The sequence below is a fragment of the Hemicordylus capensis genome, chromosome 1 (assembly GCF_027244095.1).
Source record: "Hemicordylus capensis ecotype Gifberg chromosome 1, rHemCap1.1.pri, whole genome shotgun sequence".
NCBI classification, from domain to species: Eukaryota; Metazoa; Chordata; class Lepidosauria; order Squamata; family Cordylidae; genus Hemicordylus; species Hemicordylus capensis.
This window is the reverse complement of record NC_069657.1, coordinates 370,027,046-370,044,258: the sequence shown is the minus strand read 5'-3', so window position 1 is coordinate 370,044,258 and position 17,213 is coordinate 370,027,046. Positions and strand designations below refer to the sequence as shown.

The following is a 17,213-nucleotide window of genomic DNA, read 5'->3' as shown; positions in this document are numbered from 1 at the left end:
TGCTATGTGCATAACTTGTTTCCTGGTCATTTGCGGCTAACAATATAGTGACTAACAGATGGTAGTTAATTTAGCTTAACTATAATCAGAAATTTTATCTATTCAGAACAACTCTTTTTCTTCCTGTTCTTCTGTGTTGTTCTAGAATTGCAGTTTCTTGCATTATTATTTGGCAATATATCTTTTAAAAATTTGAGTTAGTTTAAAAACTTGTTCATAAGTTGTACAAAAAGGATTATTAATCTATGTAGGGATAGAGCAAATGAATCTGGGTTATGAATGATGGTTACAGAATTTTTGTAGAAACATATGTTGTAAAGAGCTGTGCAAAATTAGATAGAGGTGTGCACGAATCAGATTCTGCGATTAGATTCTAACTCCAATTGAATAGCAGAATAATCAAATTGATTCATCGAAAACAACCGGCTTGGCTGTCTGTCTCGATGATTCACTCTCCAATCACCTGAATTGATTCAGGTGATTCGAGTGCCATTTTGAGGCTCATTTTGCTGGACAAATGGGCCTCAAAATGGTGCTTTTCCCCAGGGAGAGCTGGACTACTAATTGGAGTCAGTGGGTAGACCAGCCCTCTTTTCTAGACTTAGTGCAGCTGCCAACCTCGGAGGACTGGTCTACCTGGTGGACCAGTCCTCTGAGGCAGATTAACACGTTAAGTCGGGAGTGGAGGGCTGGTCTACCTGCTGACCCCAATTGGTAGATCTGCTCTCCCTGGAATAAAGCACTGTTTTGAGGCCTGTTTTTTCCAGCGAAAAATGCATCAAAATGGCTCTTGAATGACCCGAATTGGTTTGAGTCAGATCGGGGGTGATTATCTTTTACCCTGAATTGGGCCCTTTATTTTGAGGGTGATTCTCTGTCAAATCACCGAATTGCCCCAACTTGACCAAAATCAATTTGAGGTTAAATTGAATCGCACATCCCTAAAATTAGACAAGATTGAGTCTAGGCCAGAGAGGAGATGAGAACATTCAGGACTAGGAACAACCATGACAGGCAAAGAATCGGTCAAGGCCAAAGAAATCTTAGGCAAATACGTTGAGTAAGTATGTGCTGAACCAATTCAAATAGAACCAAGTTCTATTTGAATTGGCCTGGTTCAACTGCTTCAAACTCAAACCAGATCAGCCAAAAAATAAAAAAAGGGCGGCCAGCTCAAGTTCAAACTCCACCGATCTCCATCTGATACAGACCAGTTTCACCCAGTTTCAGGGTCTCTGCTTGTAAAGGTGAGTCTGGTGAGGATTCCCCTTTAGAAGCAAAGGGGAATCCTACATTTAAAATTATTCTAAGGGTGGCCGAGGGGGGCAGTGAGAGGGCGTCTTACCAGCTTCAGCGGTGGTGGTGCACCACCACTGCTGCTCTGCTTCTGCCAAAGCTGGTAAGGTGCCTCTCCCTGTCCCCCGGCTGATCTTAGAACCCTTATAAAGGCAAGGTCCTCACCAGATTCCCCTTTACAAGCAGAGCCCCTCAAAGCGGGTCAAACTGGATAAACCTGGTTCGACTGAATGGACTGGACTACTGACTGGTTCAACCAAACTGGCTTATAAACTGGTAGTTTGGTTTGAATTCAGTTCAAATTCGAACCAAACCACCAAAACTGGTTCTGTTCACACCCCTAATTAAGAGTATTTGTGAGGAGTGCAGCCAGAATATTCAGGGAAGAATCATTCACCAGTCTGCCCAGCAGCCAATTCCTGCAGTTGTGGAAGACTGGGGTCAGTGAGTTCAGGGAAGCTGAAGTAATTCCAGCTGCTGCTTTTTCCTATTGCAGGAGTTGAGGTGTGAGCCATGACAGGCCTCTTTTAGTGGGAAATTTTGGGCTCAGTAAAAGGCATAATAGTTTTCCTGCCAGACCCCTCTATTCTGCTAGGCAAGGTGGGGAGCCTGCAGTTTTCCCTCTGTACAACCCAGCACAAGTGAAGAAAGGAAACTTTCCAGATACAAGCCTCTCAAAATGAAGTAAAGGAATTCTTTTCTATCCTCTCAACAAAATTATGGGTGCCTGTAAAGGGTTTTGCTTTCACACAACCCTTTTGACACCCTAGTCTACTTGGTATAACTCCACTGCCACCAGTCTCTAAATATCCTAAATAAGTAATTACACTTCCTGTGGTAGGTGGTAAGCAGGCTTGGATATAGTTTGGGAACACTGGATATGTATGCTGGCCCTCTCGGAGGTCCAGTGAGGCCCGGACTACTTCCAACTTTTGAGGGCCTTCTCCATAATAAAAATAAAAAGTGATGTCACACAAAAATGAGTTACAAAAATTATCAAATGCCAAAAAATTAACAAGTGTCTAAATTTGAAGCCCCATTTGACCTTGACACACAAGCCAAATGGCTCTCCTGGGCCTCCCTCTGATTGGCCTTGCACTGCACGTACTGTTACTGGGTCTGTGAGAGATGTGTCAGCTACCACCTTCCATGACTATGTTCTGGCTCAAGTGGGGGAAATTAGCATCAAATGGGTGCATATCTGTGAACAGCAATAGAATACCTTAAGAGCTGTGCGGAACAGGGGCTGTGAAGTGGACACATTGAAAGGGGAAAGAAAGAGGATGAAGACGTGACTTGGAAAACAAAGTTGCTTTATTGAGGGATAATCAGGGTACAGGAAATGAAAAAAATGGTTGGTTGGTTGGTTAGGCACCTATACTGGGAAGGGGGATAGAGGCTTGAGGGTGAAAGGAAAGAGAGCGAGAGAGAGAAGGTGTTTGTCACAGCTACCTTAATTTAGCGGTGGGGATCCTTCTCTTTGGGGAGCTCAAGCATAAAGCTTGGAAAAAGGAGCAGCAGGCAAAAGCCTCACCAGCAAAAATAGTTGCAATTGGCAAAAACTCTGGCAAAAGGACTAGATGGCAAAAAGAGAGCGTGATTCCATGTCTGAAGGGGGTTCTTATAGGCAAAACATATCCTGGGATGTTGACTTGAGGCTGGCAGAAACCAATCCTTGGATAATCTTTGATTGAGTTTAGGGATTCTTGCTTCTAAGGTATAAATTATTGGGTATCATTTAGGTTGTTTCTGAGTGGCTTCTTCCTGTATGCTCCTTGACAAAGGATTTGTTATTAAAGGGAGACTGCTGGAGCGATCATCTTGACAAAGAGAAGGGAGGAGGGAACATCACACATTCTGGCATATACAGGCTTAATTCTGATAACAATGGGGAGGAATAGTTGGGTAGAATCCTTGCTGGATTCTCCTTTACAAGTATCCCTGCTGTGCCCCTCGAGCCGGCTCAGTGGCCGAAACTGACCAAGCCCAGGCTTGATAGAGCCTGAGCCACCCAGGGCGGCTTGAATCCAGTCTGGATTTGAGCTGAACTGGGCAATCCAGTTCAGTGCACATCCTTAGTCTGTTCTGCATTTCTCCTGCTGATGCTCTAATTCAATTAGTGAGGCATTTGCTCTGGCTTGCTGCCGGTCCTTGATTGATTGATTGATTATTTAGTATACTGCCCCAAACTTCCATCTCTGAGCGGTCTGCAACAACACAACACAACTTTAAACAGAAACTAAAACATTAAAAAAATTTAAAGCCACATGTCTAGTTAAAAAGCTTGGGTGAATAAATGTGTCTTTAGAGACTTTTTAAAAGTTGTCAGAGATGGGGAAGCTCTTATTTCAGCAGCAAGCACAGTTTCAGGGCGGCAATAGAGAGGGCCCATCCCTATGTAGCCAACAGATGAGCCGGTGGCAACTGCAGACGAACCTCTCCAGAAGATCTCAGTGGGTGATGGGGTTCATTGTGAAGAAGACATTCTCTTCAATACCCTGGGCTTAAGCCATTTAGGGCTTTGTAGGTTATAACCAACACCTTGAATTTTACCTGGAAACTTATTGGTAGCCAGTGTAATTCTTTTAATATAGGAGTAATATGGTCTCTTTGAGATGACCCAGAGACCAGCCTGGCTGCCACATTCAGTTTCTAGATTACATGCAAAGGCAGCCCTGCACAGAGTGCATTGCAGTAGTCAAGTCTGGAGATTACCAGCATATGAACCCGAGAAGTGCCTTTTAGGAAAATGTCTTGCCAGAATGACATTTTACCTGGAATACAGCCAGAGTTTCTCTTCCAAGCAAAATATATATAGAGAAAATGGCTGAGGCTTGAGTTTAGGAGGTATACCCCCCAAATGGGGAAGTGAGTGAGTCTGGTAACAGTACAGCTTCAGTATTATAATAAATACATAATGTTTATTTAGTACAACACAATCTGTCCAGTGAGTTGTTGAGGAAATTAGGAATAAAATAATAAACTATAGAAGCTGAAGGGACTGGCTACCTGGCGGGTCTTAGTTCTTTTCTGTCCAAACTACAGATCTGAATCCCTTCCTCTCTCCCCTGGAGCCACCATAACACAGAATAAAAATATTCTTTGTTCCTTCCTCTCCTTCTGTAGCTGTCAGTTACTGTTAGATTAACTGAAGAACACCACAGTCCATCAGGCAGTCTTTTTTACGGTCTTTGACCAATAGCACAATATCTAAAACAATATACAACTTTAAACATAGCCATATTAATAACATAACTGTACACTGGATCTAACCATTAGTGAGCAGAGTGTGATGAACTCATATTGCAGAACAGAATTTTGCAACTGTGTATGTGATAGATGAATTTGCATCTATTAGCAAATATTTTATGTTGAATTAGTCTGATCAACCTGGCAGATTATGTAGAAGAGGGTCAATTAACCTTTGCCTAAGTTCTATATAAAAAACGCACCGCAGGAGCACATGTGCAACTGACTCAATCTCATCAGAGTTACAGGGGCAATATTACAGGCTCAATTAGAATTCTACTATATCTGCCAGCCAAAGGTTCCAAAGGGAGGGCATTCATATTGGCCCTCAAGAAGGCCCATATATGTTTAGGGAAAGTAAGGAGGAATAGATAATCTTCTGGGCGAGTTCTCATCGCACCAGTGAGCAGGTGGAATATCCTAGAAGTCCTTGACAGGTCTTTCTGAAATTCAGTATCCCTGATCCTTCGTTTAATAAATTCTTTGGCCCTGACCAAACCCACAGAGAAGATTGCCTCAGGTGAAAGACCATAGGTAAAGAGTTTCCTGACACAGTTCTCCCACCAGTTCGAGCAGTGCCTATCCAATAATAACAAGGGAAGGAGACCAGATGGCAATAAGTTGATTCTTGCCCAGTTTATTATTAGTATTAGATACCAAGCTCTGGCCTCTATTGAGATAACACCCAATTCCAATCTCAGAGTAGCATTAGAAATACATTTGGGGGTCAGAAATAATGTTCTTAAGAACCTAGCTTGGACCCGCTCCAGGAGGGAATAATTAGCTTAGGGTCCCAGCTGTGCCCCATATAACATTTGAGCCATCAACTTTGCCTTGAATAAAGTTGGTGGCAGCCAGAATGAACATCCCTCCTTGTCGCCTGTGGAAGCTGGGAGCTGCTGACGCTCTTCTCTGTGCCTGAGCAGCAGCATAACTGATTTAGGCAGTCTTCATCCCAGTTTCCTGAAATACAACCCCCAAATACTTAAAACATCTAACCTGCTCTATATCATGATTGTCAGTCCTCCATTTATATTTTTGTCTCCTATTGGAGAAGGCCAAGGTTTAGCTTTCTGATAATTAATATCCAGTTGCTCTTCCTTGCAATAGAGGGCTAAGGCCTTAAGAGATCTTCTCATTCCCACTTGTGACTGGGACAAAATGACTGCGTCATCTGTATATAAAAGTACAGGAAGACGTCTGTCTGCCAACTTTGGGACGTGTATATCTAAGCTCTGCAGGCACTTGATTAAAGAGTTTACATAGATATTGAATAATGAAAGGGGCCAGAATGCACCCCTGCTTGACCCCCCCCCCCCGATATCCTAATAGGCCTAGATAACTGGCCTGCCGGTTGCATCTCACTCTAAGGCTTGTATTACAATATAATTTGATCAGTAGCAGCAAGAGCCTCTTATCAATTGAGGTGCTACAGAGCCTGGCCCATAGGCATACCCTAGAAATTGAATTGAACACTGCTTTAAAGACTACGAATGCAGCAAATAAGGTAGATTTGGGGGATCTTGTATATTTCTCAACTAAATGTTGTACAACCAGACAGTGGTCAATCGTAGAATGCCCTGGTCTAAAACCTGCCTGCTCATCTTCCAGGAATTGCTCCTGCCCCAACCAGTTCATGTGTTTCTGATCTAATAGCCTAGCATACATTTTGCTGATAATATTAAATAGGCTTATGGATCTGTAATTAGATGTAACATTTTTATAACCCTTTTTGATGATAGGTACCACAATTGCCAGACCCCAGTTTTCTGGTATGTGGGCTGAGTTGTTTATATGGGTAAATAAGGCTGCCAACACTTGTGCCCACCACTTGGGATTTGCCTTGATCATCTCAGCTGGGATAAAATAATTTCCAGGCACTTTGCCACTCTTAAGTTGATCAATAAGTCGGAGGGCTGTAGGCCACTAGGGATGGGCCTGGACCGGTCCGGAGGCCATTGAAATAGCCTCCGGACCGGTCCGGACCTGGGCGGTCCAGTTCGGGTGGGAGGGTACTTTTAAGAGCGGTGGGAGGGTTTACTTACCCCTCCCGCCGCTTTCCCGCTCTGTCGCCGTAATCCTAAGAGTAATTTGGGCGGCAGGATACCTCCCTGCCGCCCCTTCCCCGTTGCTGGGAAAACTCCCAGCAGTCCTTTGCACGCGTGTGCGCATGTCACAGAGACGTGAAGCGCGTGCTTCACGTCTCTGTGACGTGTGCGCGCGCAAAGGACTGCTGGGAGTTTTCGCAGCAACGTCGGGGAAGGGGCGGCAGGGAGGTATCCTGCCACCCCAATTACTCTTAGGATTACGGCGACAGAGCAGGAAAGCGGCGGGAGGGGTAAGTAAACCCTCCCACCGCTCTTAAAGGTACCCCCCCACCCCAGTGCCGGACTGCAGTTGGCGGTTCCGTGCACACCCCTATAGGCCACCTCCAGCCTCAAAGGCAGGATGCCTCTGAGTACCAGTTGCAGGGGAGTAACAGCAGGAGAGAGAGCATGCCCTCAACTCCTGCCTGTGGCCTCCAGCAGCATCTGGTGGGCCACTGTGCGAAACAGGATGCTGGACCAGGATTGGCCACGCTGTTCATCACTTTTGATTCAAAATGTTGTGGGGAGATCTCTGAATCAGTTAAAATCAAACAAACAGCTCCTTATTTCCATAGGACTTACAGTTGAATTACGGTTGAATGAATTACGGTTTACAGTTGAATTACGGCTGAACCCTACAAAAACTGGAAGTCGGGCCAGAAGTTCTTGATTTAATGATGTTCTAGATTAGTACTCAAGACCATACTATGGTATGTGCTGAATTCATATTATGATACTTAGGCAGGTGATATTAAAGACTGCCACAATTATTGAGCCACCTCTTCCCATTGCCCCAGAGGCTTGTGAAAAGCTGGTGCATTTGAAGTCTTGTAATACCATCAATTTAGGGAAGGTTTCTGTGGTGAAACCTGTAGTGTTTGATTTTAGCAGATCATTGTTGTCCATTGTTGTCCTTATTCCATCCTGTGACTATCTCATACCATGGGTGGGATAGGCTATAAATAAATGAGTTTATAGGCATGGTTTTTGTGTTAAAGCTCTGTTATCAGCCTCAAACCCTTGAAATGAAGTAGATTGAAAATGTAGATTATTTCTTCCCTATTATGTTAGCTGATATCGGCTTTTCATGGGTTAGTTAGACCTTGTGTTGTGAAGTTGTTGGGTTTTAAAAAAAATGTTTATCTTGATTATTAAAAGGGAAAATTATATTAAACTGGAAATGACCATACTGTCACAGTAGAAAGAATCTTGATGTATGGATGAGTGAAGTCAATTCATTGGCTTAGGGAATGAAAGTTCTCCAGGATGTGCCATAAATCTTCATGATGTATTCGAGTGCTTTTAGATTTAGCATTTGGATATTAAATTTAGTTGAAATATATATTTTAAAAACTATCTCATGTAGTTAAACAACTTTCTGATCCTTATGTTTCTAGACAAGTTTACAAATAAAAGATGTTCTTGTTAATATCAGGAATAGCTTTTGCTGCTCGTGTGACTCTTGATTTGCATATCAAAGACAAAAGTTGCAAATGGGTTTGGCAAAAAGTGTTTTTAAAATGTAATTAAATTATCCGTATGTCCTTTTCCACAGTGCTATTTTAATTTTGTGATTTTTTTAAAAAAATTAGTATTGGTTGACAGGCTGTGAAATGGAACATCTGCAGGTACGACCCATTGGGATTGCTACACATGTGAAAGGCAACCCTGGGAGTCCTAACTGAGCAAAGAGGCACCTTTTTAAAGTGGTGATTCTCTATATTGAGCAGGGGGAGAGCAACTGATCCCATCCAACCTCAGCATCCCTCCAGTGGCTGTTTCTGGTGTCTATCATGTTTCATTTTAGATTGTGATCCCTTTGGGGACAAGGAGCCATCTTTATTTTTCTTTCTCTGTGTAAACTGCTTGGGAACTTTTGTTGAAAAGTGGTATATAAATAGTAGTAGTAGTAGTAGTGTTGCAGAGATGTTGTAGTAGTGCTACACATTGACTTGAAACGGCAAGTGGGCACTTCTGCAACACTATTTCAATTGTAAACAATAGAAGTAGCATGACGCGAGTGCCCCCACACTATTTCAAGCTGTTGCAGAATTGCCAGCCTCTGCAACACCCCCCCCCCCGGGGCTGCCTTTCGTATGCACATGGAGGACATGATGTTCCATTGTGCAGCATGTCAGCCATTGTTTTTAAAATACATATTTTACTTCACCTTTCTCAACATGTAGTTGCTTAGTGTTTTGTTTTTTAAGCAGATATTTGGGCTTTTAAAAATTATGAGTAAAAATGAATACTAAAGCCAAGATCAGCTGTGCTAAAAGCATTCTCTGATGTGGAGTGATTCTTGTCTGCAGCCACAGAAAGGAAGTGTTGTGCAGAATCCCCCTGAGAAAATTCGCTTCTCTTACAGAAACTCATTCAGCTTCCCTTGAAAGCACTCAGATGTGTCACCTTGGGAAAACTTGACATTCACTTCAAATGTCATTTGCAATATTCATTGCCAACCCTTGCAGTAACAATTATTATTTTTTCTTACTCTTTTTCTATGTAAACCACTTTGATATTTTTTTCATTGAACAGCAATATATAAACAGTAACAACATATAAGTCTATAAAACCAATCATCTTACTTGAGATGATTCACATGATCACTCCATGAGAAGGAAAAATGTCCCTGTGCAGTTGTAGATTACTGCCAGGATGCTCCATGGTCCTATTGACTCCTCAGTTATTTTCTCCATATGACTCCAGGACTACTCCTTGTGGACAAGATGTTGGGCATGTGGACCTGAAGAGGGCTAACTTATGAATATGGTAATTTTCAATTGAGATTATAGTGAAAGGAAAGTAGGCAGATTAGTTCTTACCAAAACAACTTGCCTTATGAGAATTTAAGATAGTGAGGGTTCAGTCATGCTTTCAGAATCCAAAGCTCAGAGGATATGCACTGCCATTCACGCAGCTTGTTTCCATTAGAATGTTAACAAACTTGTCTCCACAAGGATATCTTTTTTCTCAGAAGTCACAGATCCTGCTAGCCCAGGGAATTAACTGATCTTTACTGATCATTCAAATGAGTTAATATCTTATCTTTATACAAGATGAAGAAAATGTGGAGGGCCAGATGTTGTTTGAAAGTTATTTCAAGGGACATAAGTAGCTGATTGAACTTTGCATCACAACAGCTGGATGTATTAATTTGTCATGTTAAGGGTCTGATGGCTCTGTAATTTTGACAGCACCCCACAAGTTGATACTCTGGTGGGCTTTCTGAGAATGGCACAATGTGTAATTGAGTTTGCCTGTGATCCCAGGGCCTTTCTCAGAAGGAGTGTACTCTCTCAAAGGGGTTATCCTTCAAGACTGAAGCAATAAATAAGATTTTTCTGCATTCATGTCCACACAATGACAGTTATTAACTACCATGACTGATGTACTAAAAGACAATGAAGTTGAATGTAAGCTTTACTTTTTGAATAATTATGAATCATCCTCCTCATCATCATCGTCAATTTCCCCAAGCCACACAGACATGCCATTTCAGTAGAGAGAGATTTCAGACAGGTGGGGGGAAAGGTTTATTTATTGTGTGTGTGTGGGGGGGTGGAATTGGCCCACATGTTCTGCAGTGCTACAAGGGTAGAAGAAGGGCTACATCCTTGAAGAGCAATAGAAGCCTAGCTGTGTTGAAGCCTTGCTCTGCAGCCCGCACAAGTGGAGGGAGAGGAGAAAGTGATTTTTGCTTCTCTCTCCTCCTCCAAAAGCCCCCTTTGCTTCCATCAACATGTCCCTGCGGGCCATGCAGCGCTCAAGGGCACACTAAATGCTCCTCAGCCACAGGAACATTGTAAGAGCTTGCCTGGAATAAAGTTAGCTTTTCTTTTCTTCCCAGATTCACAATGACAAATATTCTTGACTGGTTTGATGCTTTCTACCATTCTTATAGATTCTTCTCCTTGCAGTTAGTTTTGTGGGCCTGAACAACTGAGAATGCCCTTAGGCTGCTTTTCCCCCTGCTATTCGTTTAGATAAAGACTTGTCTTTGGAAGAGCATAATGGATCCTCATTTTATTTTGCATTAGGCATTAATTTCACTTAGGACTCAAAGCTAGGGGCTGGTAAGGGTTAAAGAGAGCATCACTTCAATTTTATGAGTCACTTTTCTGATTGTAGTACATTGACTCAGCTCTTTATGAGCCATATGTATATTTATATGGCTCTTACTCTGCAGTAACTCAGTTTAGGACCAAACCCCTCAAATATCAGAGAATGAATGAGAGGGAGGTGAGATCTGCTGTCTACCTCCCTTGACATTGTTAAGTTGGATGTTAGTGTCAAGGGACAGCATGCATGTAGAGCTCCTCCATGCATTTGGGAAAACTGGAACAATCCAAGATTTGACCCCAGGAGACATGGCCTGTGTGCACAGTCTCATTTCTTCCTCACATATTACCTGAATGTGTGTGGGGGAAATGGGTGAGCAGCTTTTTAATATAGAAGCATTATGTGTTATGGGGATATATTAATCTGATATATTTTATCATCTTTTATGAGATGCCATTCCATTTTTGAGGAATTCACTAATAATAATGCAAAACTATAATTAGCAGACTCTAAGTTAATATTATGAATATGAGCTAGCTACTCTTACCTCTGAACTGCTTTACATGGTACTTTATTTTTTCTTTCTCTTATCAGATTTGAAGGTGGCAAATGAAGCATCTACTTGTAATTCAAACTTGTATTAGTTATTTGCGGGGGAGGGTTGTCACAAATTTGAAATCAGAAAACAAATTGAGAGAAAAAATTCAGTTATTTTATATGGGCAAGAGGATATGTTCTCTTCTTTTGTTTACCATGTTCATCCAGGAAACAGAATATTTTAAGAGGTTTTTCAATAGCTGATTCTTCCTCCTTCAGGTTATCCCAAGACAGGGATTTGCTAAAAGCTGCCAATACAAACTGCCTAAGGTCAAATCCTGGAGTTGTTCCATGTTCACAGGAAGCCATGCCACTGAAGTCAAGTGGTTAAAGGAAAATCAAAAGGAAAGATTATACATTTTGTTTGCCTCAGGAAGGAATTAAGGAGAGCTTTAAGCTTGAATCTTCACTAATATCAAGACTTTATTTTATCTTTCCAAAGGGACAGACATCTAAGGCTTGATTGCTAGTCTAGCTTTAACATAAATCTTAATACAGTAAATGGTAACAAATAAGGGACAGGCTCCATTAAATAGTTACAGAGTATGGTTTTCCTTCCTAGCAATAATATCCTACATTTTAGGGGCGATTGATCCCAATCATCCTTTACTCACAGTATATGCAGATGGCAGTTTCATTCATGCTCTGTGTTGCACTTCTAAATTGGGTTCTTGCAAAATTTGAGTGGCAGTGTTCTATTTCAGTACTATTCTAGCTGTGCAAATACTCCCTTTCTAGCTGCAACTTGTGGTCTGGATGGTAGGAAGTGGTAAGGGACTAATTCAGTATGGAGTCTCTAGCATAGTTCAAATGCAGGGGACACAAATTCAAGATGTATTTTGTGAGCGGAGAGGTTTGTCACAAATATATTTTCTTAGGAGAACATACAAGCCTTGCTTTGTTAGCTTTGGTTATGTAGCACAAACAACCCATGCTTATTGGCAGACAGTGTCTGTGTGGTCATGACAGTTTGCTGGTGCAGTAGCCATTTTGTCCCATTTTAAACACGAATCTGTTGGTATGGCATAGAATGGCTCGTGGAATAAGTGTTATGAATTTGCTGTTTCCTCCTCAAATGAAGGTGTGTGTGTGGGGGGGGGGGCTGGCTTTTTCACTGTAAGCCATCCTTATTAAGGTTCTCAATAAACTGTGGCAAAAGTCTGGTGGCCACTTGACAGTGTTATCTGGAAATATCTCCTCAGCTGTGAGCATTGTTTTGCTGAGTTATGAAGTGATTTCTTTACGGGCCACACAATTTCTACCCAGCAATGACCTTATGATCGATCTTCACTTAGGATAAAATGTCAGTTCTACTGGTGAACTAAATCAGGGCCATCCCTAGGTTTTGGTGGGGTAGCGGGGAGCTCAGCATAAACTCCCCCTGCCTGCTGTCCTTCTCCTCCCTTTGGGTAGGCAGGAGGTGAAGGTAAGAGCACAGTTGCAGTGACAAGGGGCAGCTTTTACAACTAACTGGCCCTGGGGGTGGCAATAGCGATGGCAATGAGCAGCAATTGAAGAACTGCAGTTGTGGTTGAGCACAGAAACACTCTTGTCCTTGTCTGCTATCCACCTCAAGGGAAAGGAATCTGCCCGCCAACCCAGCCACCATATTGTGGTGCTCTCCTCACGGCCTCCTTTTGCTCTCTGAAAAACAGAGCAGACAGGGAGGGGAAACAGGAAACGTACTTTCTCAGTGTTTTAAATGGAGAGGAAGAGGAGGTGAGGTGAGGTGAGGTGAGGAGAAGAGAGCACTACTCTGTAATGTGTTGGAACACCTGTTCATATGGCTAAATAAGGGAAGGAGGGTCCACCCAACCAGCCGCTTCCATGTATTTATTGGGCTGAACCCTTCCCTAGGAGGGGCCCTAGGAGCAGAGTAAACATTAGCATTGGGCCTCCTACGCTGTTGGGCCTTTGACAGGTGCCCAAGGGTGTCCCTGTGATGCCACCTCTGAACTAAATCTTTCTGATGTGAGATTCAGTTTATACAATCTGAGAAATCTGCATAGCAGATAAATTTCACCTTAATTTTCCAAAGCATTTTTCTATAAGCAGAAAATATAAATCCTTCCATTTATTTTATAAATTAACAACTACAATTTTTGAGATCTTACTGTTAACAAAATTGATGGCAATTTGAATGGTAATGCTAAAATCTGCCACCTGTGGTGGGCTGACTCACACAGGCTAATGGTAGGGCATTTAGTCCTGCCCAAATGCAGCTCATTTAAGACAATGACATATTTTCTGCTTATACTAACCATTGTAAATATAAATATTAAACTTTATACAGTACAGCTCTCAATGCATGATGTGTTCAGGGAGACACATTATGTGTTCGAGGTCAGACAAGCTAGGGTGACAGTCCCAGTATTCTTCTGTGTAGAAGCTTTGATAGATGTTTATTTTCTTTCAAGCTTGATGGGCATGTCAGGAAGGCATCAGGAAATTAAGTGCACTGTAAAATCTTTCGTGTCCTTGCTTGGAAATGTATTGCCGTGGAAGCATCCGTTGGAAAGTGGGGGAAAGCAATGCAAACACATTTGTGGAGACATGCTCACATGCTTCCCTCTTTTGTCAGTATATCAGGCACAGTGGAATCATTACATGTGTTTCTGTTGTTTGGAGCTCTGCAGGGTCACGACACATCCTTCAAACCTTTTTTTGTTTCCTGATCGATGGAGATGCAGCCACAGTGGAGTGTAAAATGATATTCATGTATCTTTTGCCAAGAAAGAAGGGGAGACGAGAGGAAGGAGCTTTGCGATAAGAGAAATCAGAACAAGATTGCTTTTGATAAAAGATTGATGAAGAGGCATCCAGAGCTTGCAAGAGAAAACATTTGTGAAAACAATTGATGTCAGGAGCTTTGATAAGACATGCAAAAATTTTCATTTTAATATTTATTGCTTGTTTGGAAATTGATAGGCAGCTGCCGCATGATGAGGTCATGAAAGGTGAGATTGGTTCAGGGAAATTCATTATTTCTGTCCATTGTTTTTTCAGTTTTGATATTAGATGGCCCTCCCATCCCCCAGCTTTTTTATAATGTAATTTTCTGCCAACTCATAAAATACTTAGGTACCATCCTAATACATAGGGAGACATGAAATAGCTTCCTAACCAAAGCAGACTTAAGTTAACACAGTATGGCTCAGTTTAGACATCATGCCAAACTATAATTTGTGCTAACTGTAGGTGGTGTTTAACCTGTTCTAGATTGTGGGGGGGTGGCAATCATACACTGCCTCAAAGGGTCAGATTTTCAGTCTGAGAATTACAGTTAGTGCAAAACACAACTGCAAGGCTACTAAGTGGCTCTTGGTGTTAGGCTCATATCTTGCCAATGCTTGAAGAGCTTCACTGGCTCCCTGTCCACTGCCAAACGCAATCTAAGATGCTGGTGCTCACCCTAAAGCCCTACACAGCTTAGGGCCTTTGAACTAGAAGCTCCTGCATTCAGGGCCATCCCGGGTGGGGGTGCAGGGCTGGGGGTGAATCAGCATTGCAATAACAATAGCAATAGCACTTACATTTATATACCGCTCTATAGCTGGAAGCTCTCTAAGCGGTTTACAATGATTTAGTATATTGCCCCCCATCATTCTGGGTACTCATTTTACCGACCTCGGAAGGATGGAAGGCTGAGTCAACCTTGAGCCCCTTGGTCAGGATCGAACTTGCAACCTTCTGGTTACAGGGCGGCAGTTTTACCACTGCGCCACCAGGGGCTGCATTAGAGTGTCTGTGTACTGACATAGTAATTGGAGATGCTTCTCTGGGTGCCTCCATCAGGTGTGAGGTGTGTGGGGCTACAGGAGCAGAGCCCTTTTCATGCCCTTCATGCCAAACATTCTTTTCTGTGAGGCTCACCTGCACTAACATCCTTTCAGCACATGTCAAGACATTTTAAGTTTCCGAGGCTTTCAAAATCTGATAAGTTCTTAAACGTCTTTTTAGAGCTGCTTTTATTCTTTTGGGGGGTATTTATGGTTTTCTCATTCTTTTGTTTTATTATTTGTTGTTAACTACCCTTCACATTTCTTTTGTAGGGTGGTACATGGGGGCAGTCCAAGACAGAGGCAAAGTATAGTATGATGCCCTCCCCCATATGTGGGTGGGAGCTCATCATTCTCAGGCCATGCTTCCAAGGCAGTGGTGGTAACACGTGGGCACTCCTAGTCTAAGACAGGAAATGGTGATAGAGTGTCACGCCCTCACTCTCAGATAGTGAGAAGGAAGGGGATGCTGACAGCCCTTCAGCTGATACAGGGGTGCCTGAGGGGCAGAGCCAGGCTGTCGGTTCCCAAGAGATGGCTGAGGCAGGTCCGACTGATGTCTCAGAGCAGGCACAGCAGTCTGAGGCAGCAGTGACAGGGACTGACGAACCGGAGGATGAGCTGTGCAGGCAACCCCCACTGACTCCACAGCAGAGACGGGTCACAAGACGGCAGGCACATTTGGAATCCATCAGGAGAAGTAAGCGCTTCTTGCAGAGGGCTGATAAGCCTTGAATCCTTGCCAGCTGAGAGTTATCAGCTTGGACTATAAAGCACATCTACAGCTTGCACTTAGCCGCTGGAAGACAACATATGTCATCCCTAGTGTCGACAGTCTTCAGCCTGAGCCAGGGAGAGAGACATTTTCGAGCCGTGTTTCGCTTCTGCAATCCAGACTGGTCTTTTGTTAACCATCATCCTAGACTTCCCTACCAGGTGGCCACATTGCTAACAGAGAGAAATTCCTAGCTCACTTTGGGCAGTGGGGAGAAGAAAAAAAGAGGTCCACAAGGAGGAGAAAATGAATATGCCCCAGTGGGATGAAGAAAGGCAGTGGCAATGGGTGGCCAGGAGGCCCATGTCTGATGTCCATGGTGGTGGGGGCTGGTACTTTCTGTCCACTGTACTGTTTCTTAAGCCCATACCTGAGCCTGCCACCTCAGTTTGCCTCCTGGAAGGGCTACCCCAGCTGTATATAAATTAACTAATAAATAAAATGTTAACAGACATATTTAGGTACTGCATGTCTTTGGGACATACCTGATGTTTTTGAACCTGGGAATTCCCAGGCCAGTTTATTGCCATAGAATCAAGGCATTGTTCAATCGACTACATTCCAGTGTTTCAAAGTTCTAGTCAATTGTTCTTAGAAATCAATGACAATTTCACCAAGTTTCATCAGCTTCTGAGCATGCACCAATAGCAGCTGCCGGTGATGCGTGCCTAGTCTGATAAATGAAGCTGTACAAAATTGGCACATAAACTTCTAATTGTTTTGTTTTGCATTCTGAGCAGAATAAGAATGTTAGCACAAGAAAGCTCCATTCGGAATACATCTGGGAATTATGAGGTGGGGAAATTTGTATTATTCGCAATATATATTATGACATTTGTAATAAGCCATTTTTTCCAACCTTCAGCAGCATCATTAGCTTAGATCTACCTTATTTTGTTTTCCATTTATTCAGCACTCAGTTTTAGAAGTTTGCTCCCATCTCCATGGTGCAGCTGCCTCTGTAGTCAGAAGCTGTGATTATGGTTTATCAGTGTAGACATCATCTGAAAACAAACTATAGTTTGTAGACCAATTTCAAACCATGTTCCTCATTATGTTTTGCTGGCTGATCACAAATTGTGGTCTATCAAGTCCGACATTTCACCAAAACATAGAGGCAGTGCGCACTGGGAAGGACAAACATCCGACCCAGCTCCGGGAGCTGGGCGCACTCCTGATTTTCAATCATGTGTGAGTAAATGAGGAAAGGGGAGTGATCATGTGTGAGAGAGGAGCTGGGTAGGATGGCACCAGTGATGTAGTTGCAAATTCAGAAGTGCATGTGCTCTCCATGACAGCCCCCATGGCCATGCCCACCCCAACAGCCAAGAAGCCAAGAAGTACTGGTACTCTGTCCCTGCGTGTCCC

At 42.9% G+C, this 17,213-nt stretch overlaps 1 protein-coding gene and 1 long non-coding RNA gene across 12 annotated transcripts in view; both read left to right on the top strand.

Moving 5' to 3' along the window:
* The window catches only part of PRKN (parkin RBR E3 ubiquitin protein ligase), a 1,235,051-nt gene that overhangs the window by 317,881 nt on the left and 899,957 nt on the right, over positions 1-17,213 (top strand). The window lies entirely within an intron of this gene.
* LOC128344734 (uncharacterized) lies at positions 13,408-16,299 on the top strand. Its single transcript, XR_008316016.1, has 2 exons — positions 13,408-14,248; positions 15,344-16,299. It is a non-coding gene; the product is annotated as an uncharacterized LOC128344734 (long non-coding RNA).